The sequence below is a fragment of the Arachis hypogaea genome, chromosome 19, assembly GCF_003086295.3.
Source record: "Arachis hypogaea cultivar Tifrunner chromosome 19, arahy.Tifrunner.gnm2.J5K5, whole genome shotgun sequence".
Lineage (NCBI taxonomy): Eukaryota > Viridiplantae > Streptophyta > Magnoliopsida > Fabales > Fabaceae > Arachis > Arachis hypogaea.
In genome coordinates, this window is record NC_092054.1 from 55,873,883 (window position 1) to 55,882,446 (window position 8,564).

An 8,564-nucleotide genomic window follows, 5' to 3' on the forward strand; every position below is an offset into this window, starting at 1 on the left:
CTTTAAACCGCAATACCGCTCTCAAAAAGTACTTTCGTTCGATAACATACATCCATAGATACCATACAACTTACAGAAAATCATAGAGAGTACATCCATATATATACATACATATATATAAATATTATTACAAACATTAACCAATACAATTCCTATCCCTCTTACAGAATATATCAAGATAAAGGCGAGGGTACAATAAACCATAACTAAAACAATACAGAGTATCTCAACAACAACTAAATAAACCCTTCGTAACTTCTGCGCCCATATCCTGAAAGGGGAAAAATGTAGGGGGTGAGAACATCATCCTCGAAAGGGTTCTCAGTAGAGGGTTTTTGGGAATTACTGTAATAGGATACATGAAGATAAACCGTACCAGTGATTAATAAGCTTTTTATGCCTCTTTTCAAAAACACGGTTTTCAATAAAAGTAAAGTCGAAAATCTTTACTGAAAGAGAAACCATTCAATTCTCAAAACTCAAAAACCCCTTTCAAAAAGCTTTATCTATACTGAACCAAAATAGCCTTTCATATCCTTCCAAACCGGAAACACAAACAAAACCAACCATCGGTCCACCTCATTTCAACCACGGCCCTAGGCCCAAACAATCCAACCACCAACCAATCACCACAATCCAACAGAGTCCCAGTAGCAAACACAAATAGGAAGATGCAAGCACAAGCAAACAGTTATTGCAAGTAGAACAATTAGCAATTAATCACATAGGCAAACCAAGTATAATATGCACACCCAAACAATGTCACATAAATGTATATGATGCATGCCTGTCTCTAGTGGCTGATGATATCATCTGTCGGTTATATAGCCAACCCGACACGTCCTGGTAGCTAACCATGGACAGAAACACCCCTCGCGGAGCAAGTAGGTTTGAGCTACAACCCCATTGCTACTACCCGCTCAACCCAGAGCCAGTGGAACAACCACTACTGCGGCTACTACCCAGGTGGGTGTTTAAAAGCTCAACCTGGAGCGAGTGGAATCACCACTACTACCGCTACTACCCAGGCGTCACAATCTCTGACCTGGAGCAAGTGGGACGAACAACAACCCTTGCTACTACCCAGGTATCTCAAGCATATATTCATTCAGTCCCAACCATGGATCAACGTCCATCTTAGTCATCCGGCTTAAATTCATAATTCATAGTCAACCATACGGCCCATAACTCATTCGGCAATCAGCCATAAATCAATATCATACACAGCCATTCCGGCTCACGGTTCAATCCAGAACCAGCCAATATTCATAATCATACACAGCCATTCCGGCCCAACACAAAATAGCACTTCCACCATCCAACATCATCAAATTCATAAAACCGGCATTTAAGCCATAAATCACTTTTTCTCAAATCGCTTCACTTTGAAATCAAGTTTCAACTCTTTTCAGCCTTGGCTTTAGAAATCTCGTTTCTCAAATCATCTTAGGCTCATAAGCCAAATTTACTCAAAGTGAGTTACCTTTTTAAAACAAAGCCACTCTCGGCATTCTCTTTCCAAAACTTCCAAAACCATGGCAAGTTAAGGATTTATTTCAAAGTATTCAAAATCACCCATACAACAATGGGATTTCATAACAAAAGTTTCTCGGCAGAGTCCCAAGTCTTTAGGGGAGAATAACATAACTCATTTCGCCAAATTCATTTAAAATCATTAAAACATTGGCTTTCTGATTTGAGTAAGCAAATAGGATCTAAGCCAAACCGAGTCATGTAATCATTTACTTCTTTCAAAGCCGTTTCCTTTACTTAGGCAAAACCAACTTCAACCCCATGATAAATTCTAGAACGTTTCAACTGTTCAAAATTGTTTTAGTCTTGCAAGAATTCAGAATTCAAAGAGTACTTAAAACCTTTCTCAAAACATTTCAAAATGAAACTTGTCAATAGACATTCAGGTTCTTTCAAAATCATTGAAACTTCTTTAATTGAAACCCCCAAGTCAAATTCAAAGGCATAAACCCTTTTCACATCCAAACAGTTTTAAAACACAAGTTTCATCTAAATAACCTTCTCCTGAAAGAGATACAATGCCTTTCTTAAGAAGTAAGACTAAATCACAATTTCCTCTTTATTAATTCATTTCGAAAGCATGAATCATCCTTTTCTCGATAATTCAAATAAAATAGTAGAAGTCTTTAACTCATCATTTTCCAGACAACCTTTCAATAAAGACTCGGATTTTATAGAAATTTCGACAGCACCTCCCCTAAAACTTGGACTTTTGCCACCCGGTTCGGGTCCCAACTAAACCGTTTCTCATTCCTTTTCAACAGCTCAAAACCAGAAATCAATTCAAAAGCAAGCTAAATCCAACAGTCGCCTCAATGGCATACCTCAAGGAAACCATTTCAAAAATCAACTCAATATCAACCGATTTAACTCATTTATAAAGCTTTAAAGAATCGGTTCAGCAATAAATCATTTATCAAAACCAGAGCAATTAAAGCAACCCAGGCTGAATTTCAAGAGCATTCTATCTTTCACATGATCAAAATAATTGACTCAATTCAAACCAATCCTCAACGGATTAAACTCATTTCAAATATTTAAAGAATCAACTTCAAACATTACATTTCACAAGCCACACAACAATTCAGCCAAGCCAACATCCATAATCATTCGAGTCAATCAAATAATACATAAGGCAGATACAATCACTAATTACACCATATCTCACATCAGTATCCATATGTAATAATTCAATTAATAAACTGTAGTTTTCAGAAAGTGCCCCTACCTCAAAACGCAAATTCCATAACTCAAACGCGTCACCGAAATCAACAATCAAAATCCCGGCTACCAAAACCTCAGCTCCAAACCATTTTCTCAGCAACCACAACGACTCTAATCACAATATATAATAACCGAGATTAACTCTCATAACAACAAATGCTACAACTCCTCAACGTATAATAGAGCAGTAACGGGAGGGCTTTCAGATCGAAACGCTTACCGAACCAAAGGAACGGCTGAACCGAAACAACGGCAGTCTCCGAACCGGTTCGGCGGCAGCCCCAGGAGCCATCCTAGGCGGCAACGGTGATCAGACTCCGGCGACTGAAATCAATATGCAGTGATTGTAACGTTTCTGAAAACTCAGGAGAAACGAAACCCAATACTTAAAACCTTACCGGCAGGATTCTCCGGTGATGGCAGAAACAGATTGTTTTTTGATGAGGCGGCTGATGAGCGGATAATTTATACGCTTTTTGACATTGTTTTTAGTATGTTTTTAGTAGGATCTAGTTACTTTTAGGGATGTTTTCATTAGTTTTTATGTTAAATTCACATTTCTGGACTTTACTATGAGTTTGTGTGTTTTTCTGTGATTTCAGGTATTTTCTGGCTGAAATTGAGGGACTTGAGCAGAAACAGATTCAGAGGTTGAAGAAGGACTGCTGATGCTGTTGGATTCTGACCTTCCTGCACTCAAAGTGGATTTTCTGGAGCTACAGAACTCGAAATGGCGCGCTTCCAATTGCGTTGGAAAATAGACATCCAGGGCTTTCCAGTAATGTATAATAGTCCATACTTTGGCCAAGAATAGACGACGTAAACTGGTGTTCAACGCCAGATTTCTGCCCAAATCTGGCGTCCAGCGCCAGAAAAGGAGCCAAAACCAGAGTTGAACGCCCAAACTGGCACAAAAGCTGGCGTTCAACTCCAGAAAGGACCTCTACACGTGCAACACTCAAGCTCAGCCCAAGCACACACCTAGTGGGCCCCGGAAGTGGATTTATGCATCAACTACTTACTTCTGTAAACCCTAGTTGCTAGATTATTATAAATAGGACCTTCTACTATTGTATTAGGTATCTTTGATCAGTTGTATGCTATCTTAGATCACGTTTGAGGGCTGGCCTCTCGGCCATGCCTGGACTTTCACTTATGTATTTTTAACGGTAGAGTTTCTACACTCCATAGATTAAGGTGTGGAGCTCTGCTGTTCCTCAAAGATTAATGCAAAGTACTACTGTTTTCTATTTAATTCATCTTATTTCGCTTCTAAGATATCCATTCGCACCCAAGAACGTGATGAAGGTGATGATTATGTGTGACGCTCATCACCATCTCCCCTATGAACACGTGCCTGACAAACACTTCCGTTCTACATGAAATAAGCTAGAATGAATATCTCTTAGATCTCCTAACCAGAATCTTCGTGGCATAAGCTAGAATGATGGCGGCATTCAAGAGAATCCGGAAAGTCTAAACCTTGTCTGTGGTATTCCAAGTAGGATTCAATGATTGAATGACTGTGACGAGCTTCAAACTCGCGATTGTTGGGCGTTAGTGACAGACGCAAAAGGAGGGTGAATCCTATTCCAGCATGATCGGGAACCGACAGATGAATAGCTGTGCCGTGACAGGGTGCGTGAGCATATTATTCACTGAGAGGAGGGGATGTAGCCACTGACAACGGTGATGCCCTTGCATAAAGCCAGCCATGGAAAGGAGTAAGACTGATTGGATGAAGATAGCAGGAAAGCAGAGGTTCAGAGGAACGAAAGCATCTCTATTCGCTTATCTGAAATTCTCACCAATGAATTACATAAGTATTTCTATCCCTATTTTATTAATTAATATTCGAAAACCTCATTATCAATTTATATCTGCCTAACTGAGATTTGCAAGGTGACCATAGCTTGCTTCATACCAACAATCTCCGTGGGATTCGACCCTTACTCACGTAAGGTATTACTTGGACGACCCAGTGCACTTGCTGGTCAGTTGTATCGAAGTTATGACAAATTATGAATGTGTAATCACGATTACGTGTACCAAGTTGCTCACGTGCCAGGAATAGTTTGAGCCTGGACATCACAATTTCGTGCACCAAGTTTTTGACGCCGTTGCCGGGGATTGTTTGAGTTTTCGGCAAGCTTTTGGTCCGGTAACATCAGTGCCAAGTTTGGATCCGGCAACAACACCAAGTTTTTGGCGCCGTTGCCGGGGATTGTTCGAGTTTGGACAACTGACGGTTCATCTTGTTGCTCAGATTAGGTAATTTTCTTTTTATTTTATTTTCAAAAATTTTTCAAAAATATTTCTAAAATTTTCTCATCTGTTTTCGAAAATAATAAAAATGCTTTCAAAAAAAAAATTTTTTTATTCAAAATTTTTAAGAATGAATTCTAGTGTTTCATGAAGCATGTAAAGCCTGGCTGGCTGTAAAGCCATGTCTAAATTTATTTGGACTGAGGCTTGCAATTTGTTATCAAGAGCAATATACTCTCGTGTTAAATGCTGAAGCTTGGCTGGCCATTGGCCATGTCTAGTGTTTTGGACTGGAGCTTTCTTTGAAAGCTTGGCTGGCTAGTGAGCCATGTCTAATTCTTGGACTGAAGCTTTAGACTAAGAATGCAAGATTCCTGGAATTCATGTTAAAAATTTTGGAATCCTTATTTTCCTTTTTCAATTAATTTTCGAAAAAAATCCAAAAAAAAAATTAGAAAATCATAAAAAGCAAAAAAATATTTTGTGTTTCTTGTTTGAGTCTTGAGTCATGTTATAAGTTTGGTGTCAATTGCATATGCATCTTACATTTTTTCGAAAATATCATGCATTCATAGTGTTCTTCATGATCTTCAAGTTGTTCTTGGTAAGTCTTCTTGTTTGATCTTGATGATTTTTTGTTTTGTGTCTTTTGGTGTTTTTCATATGCATTCTTGAATTCTTAGTGCGTAAGCATTAAAGAATTCTAAGTTTGGTGTCTTGCATGTTTTCTTTGCATAAAATTTTTTTTCAAAATTGTGTCTATGATGTTCATCTTGACATTCAAAGTGTTCTTGGTGTTCATCTTGACATTCATAGCATTCTTGCATGCATCACATGTTTTGATCTAAAATTCTCATGCATTGCATCATTTTTCTTGTTTTTCTCTCTCTTCATTAAAAATGCAAAAATAAAAAAAATATCTTTCCCTTTTTCTCTCATCAAATTCGAAAATTTGGATTGACTTTTTCAAAAATTTTTAAAATCAAATTGTTTCTCATGAGTCAAATCAAATTTTCAATTTGAAAATCTTATCTTTTTCAAAATCTTTTTCAAAAATCAAATCTTTTTCAAAATTCTTAGTTATTTTCGAAAATTCCAAAAATATTTTTCAAAAATCTTTTTCTTATTTTTATCTCAAATTTTCGAAAATAACATAATCAATTAATGTTTTGATTAAAAAATTTGAAGTTTGTTACTTGCTTGTTAAGAAAGATTCAAACTTTAAGTTCTAGAATCATATCTTGTGATTTCTTATGAATCAAGTCATTAATTGAGATTTTAAAAATCAAATCTTTTTCAAAAAAACTAATTTCTATCATATCTTTTCAAAATATCTTCTTATCTTATCTTTGTCAAAAATTTGATTTCAAAATATCTTTTCTAACTTCCTAACTTCTTATCTTTTCAAAATTTGTTTCAACTAACTAACTAACTTTTTGTTTCTTAAACTTTTTCAAAACTACCTAACTAACTCTCTCTCTCTAATTTTCGAAAATATCTTCCCTCTTTTTCAAAAATTTCTTTTTAATTAACTAATTATTTTTATTTTTTATTTTTGATTTCAAAAATTTTCGAAAATTACTAACATTTTTCAAAAACCATTTTCGAAAATCACTAACTCTTTTTCAAAATAATTTTTGAAAATTATCCCTCCCCATCTCATTCTATTTATTCATTCATATCCTAACATCTCATCTCACCTCTCTTCCATCCTCACAGTTGTGTTTCTTCCATTATATTACATTCTTTGTCTCCCCCTCTTCTTCCACTCACACAGGAATCCCTATACTGTGGTATAAAGGATCTCCATTATTATTATTATTTTTCTGTGCCTTCTTCTTTGTCATATGAGCAGGAGCAAGGATAAGAACATTCTTGTGGAAGCAGATCCAGAACCTGAAAGGACTCTGAAGAGAAAATTAAGAGAAGCTAAAATACAACAATCCAGAGATAACCTTTCAGAAATTTTCGAACAGGAAAAGGAGATGGCAGCCGAAAATAATAATAATGTAAGGAAGATGCTTGGTGACTTTACTGCACCTAATTCCAATTTACATGGAAGAAGCATCTCCATTCCTGCCATTGGAGCAAACAATTTTGAGCTGAAACCTCAATTAGTTTCTCTGATGCAGCAGAACTGCAAGTTTCATGGACTTCCATCTGAAGATCCTTTTCAGTTCTTAACTGAATTCTTGCAGATATGTGATACTGTTAAGACTAATGGAGTAGATCCTGAAGTCTACAGGCTCATGCTTTTCCCTTTTGCTGTAAGAGACAGAGCTAGATTATGGTTGGATTCTCAACCCAAAGACAGCCTGAACTCTTGGGATAAGCTGGTCACGGCTTTCTTAGCCAAGTACTTTCCTCCTCAAAAGCTGAGCAAGCTTAGAGCTGATGTTCAAACCTTCAGACAGAAAGAAGGTGAATCCCTCTATGAAGCTTGGGAAAGATACAAACAGTTGACCAAAAAGTGTCCTTCTGACATGCTTTCAGAATGGACCATCCTGGATATATTCTATGATGGTTTATCTGAGCTATCAAAGATGTCACTGGACACTTCTGCAGGTGGATCCATTCACCTAAAGAAAACGCCTGCAGAAGCTCAAGAACTCATTGACATGGTTGCTAATAACCAGTTCATGTACACTTTTGAAAGGAATCCTGTGAATAATGGGACACCTATGAAGAAGGGAGTTCTTGAAGTTGATACTTTGAATGCCATATTGGCTCAGAATAAATATTGACTCAGCAAGTCAATATGATCTCTCAGAGTCTGCATGGAATGCAAGCTGCATCCAACAGTACTCAAGAGGCATCTTCTGAAGAAGAAGCTTATGATCCTGAGAACCCTGCAATAGCAGAGGTAAATTACTTAGGTGAACCTTATGGAAACACCTATAACTCAACATGGAGAAATCATCCAAATTTCTCATGGAAGGATCAAAAGCCCCAACAAGGCTTTAATAATGGTGGAAGAAACAGGTTTAGCAATAGCAAGCCTTTTCCATCATCAACTCAGCAACAGACAGAGAACTCTGAACAAAATGCTTCTAATTTAGCAAATCTAGTCTCTGATCTATCTAAGGCCACTGTAAGTTTCATGAATGAAACAAGGTCTTCCATTAGAAATCTGGAAGCACAAGTGGGCCAGCTGAGTAAAAGGATCACTGAAATCCCTCCTAGTACTCTCCCAAGCAATACAGAAGAGAACCCAAAAGGAGAGTGCAAGGCCATTGACATAAGCACCATGGCCGAACTTGTAAGGGAAGGAGAGGACGTGAATCCCAAGGAGGAAGACCTCCTGGGACGTCCAGTGATCAATAAGGAGCTTCCCTCTGAGGAACCAAAGGACTCTGAGGCTCATCTAGAGACCATAGAGATTCCATTGAACCTCCTTATGCCCTTCATGAGCTCTGATGAGTATTCCTCTTCTGAAGAGAATGAGGAGGTTACTGAAGAGCAAACTGCCAAGTTTCTTGGTGCAATCATGAAGCTGAATGCCAAATTATTTGGCATTGATACTTGGGAAGTTGAACCTCCCT

General features: G+C 37.4%; 1 non-coding gene across 1 annotated transcript; it reads right to left on the reverse strand.

Moving 5' to 3' along the window:
* Positions 1-7,403: 7,403 nt before the first annotated feature.
* On the reverse strand, positions 7,404-7,511 carry LOC112780704 (small nucleolar RNA R71). Its single transcript, XR_003191522.1, has one exon. It is a non-coding gene; the product is annotated as a small nucleolar RNA R71 (small nucleolar RNA).
* Between the last annotated feature and the right edge of the window lie 1,053 nt (positions 7,512-8,564).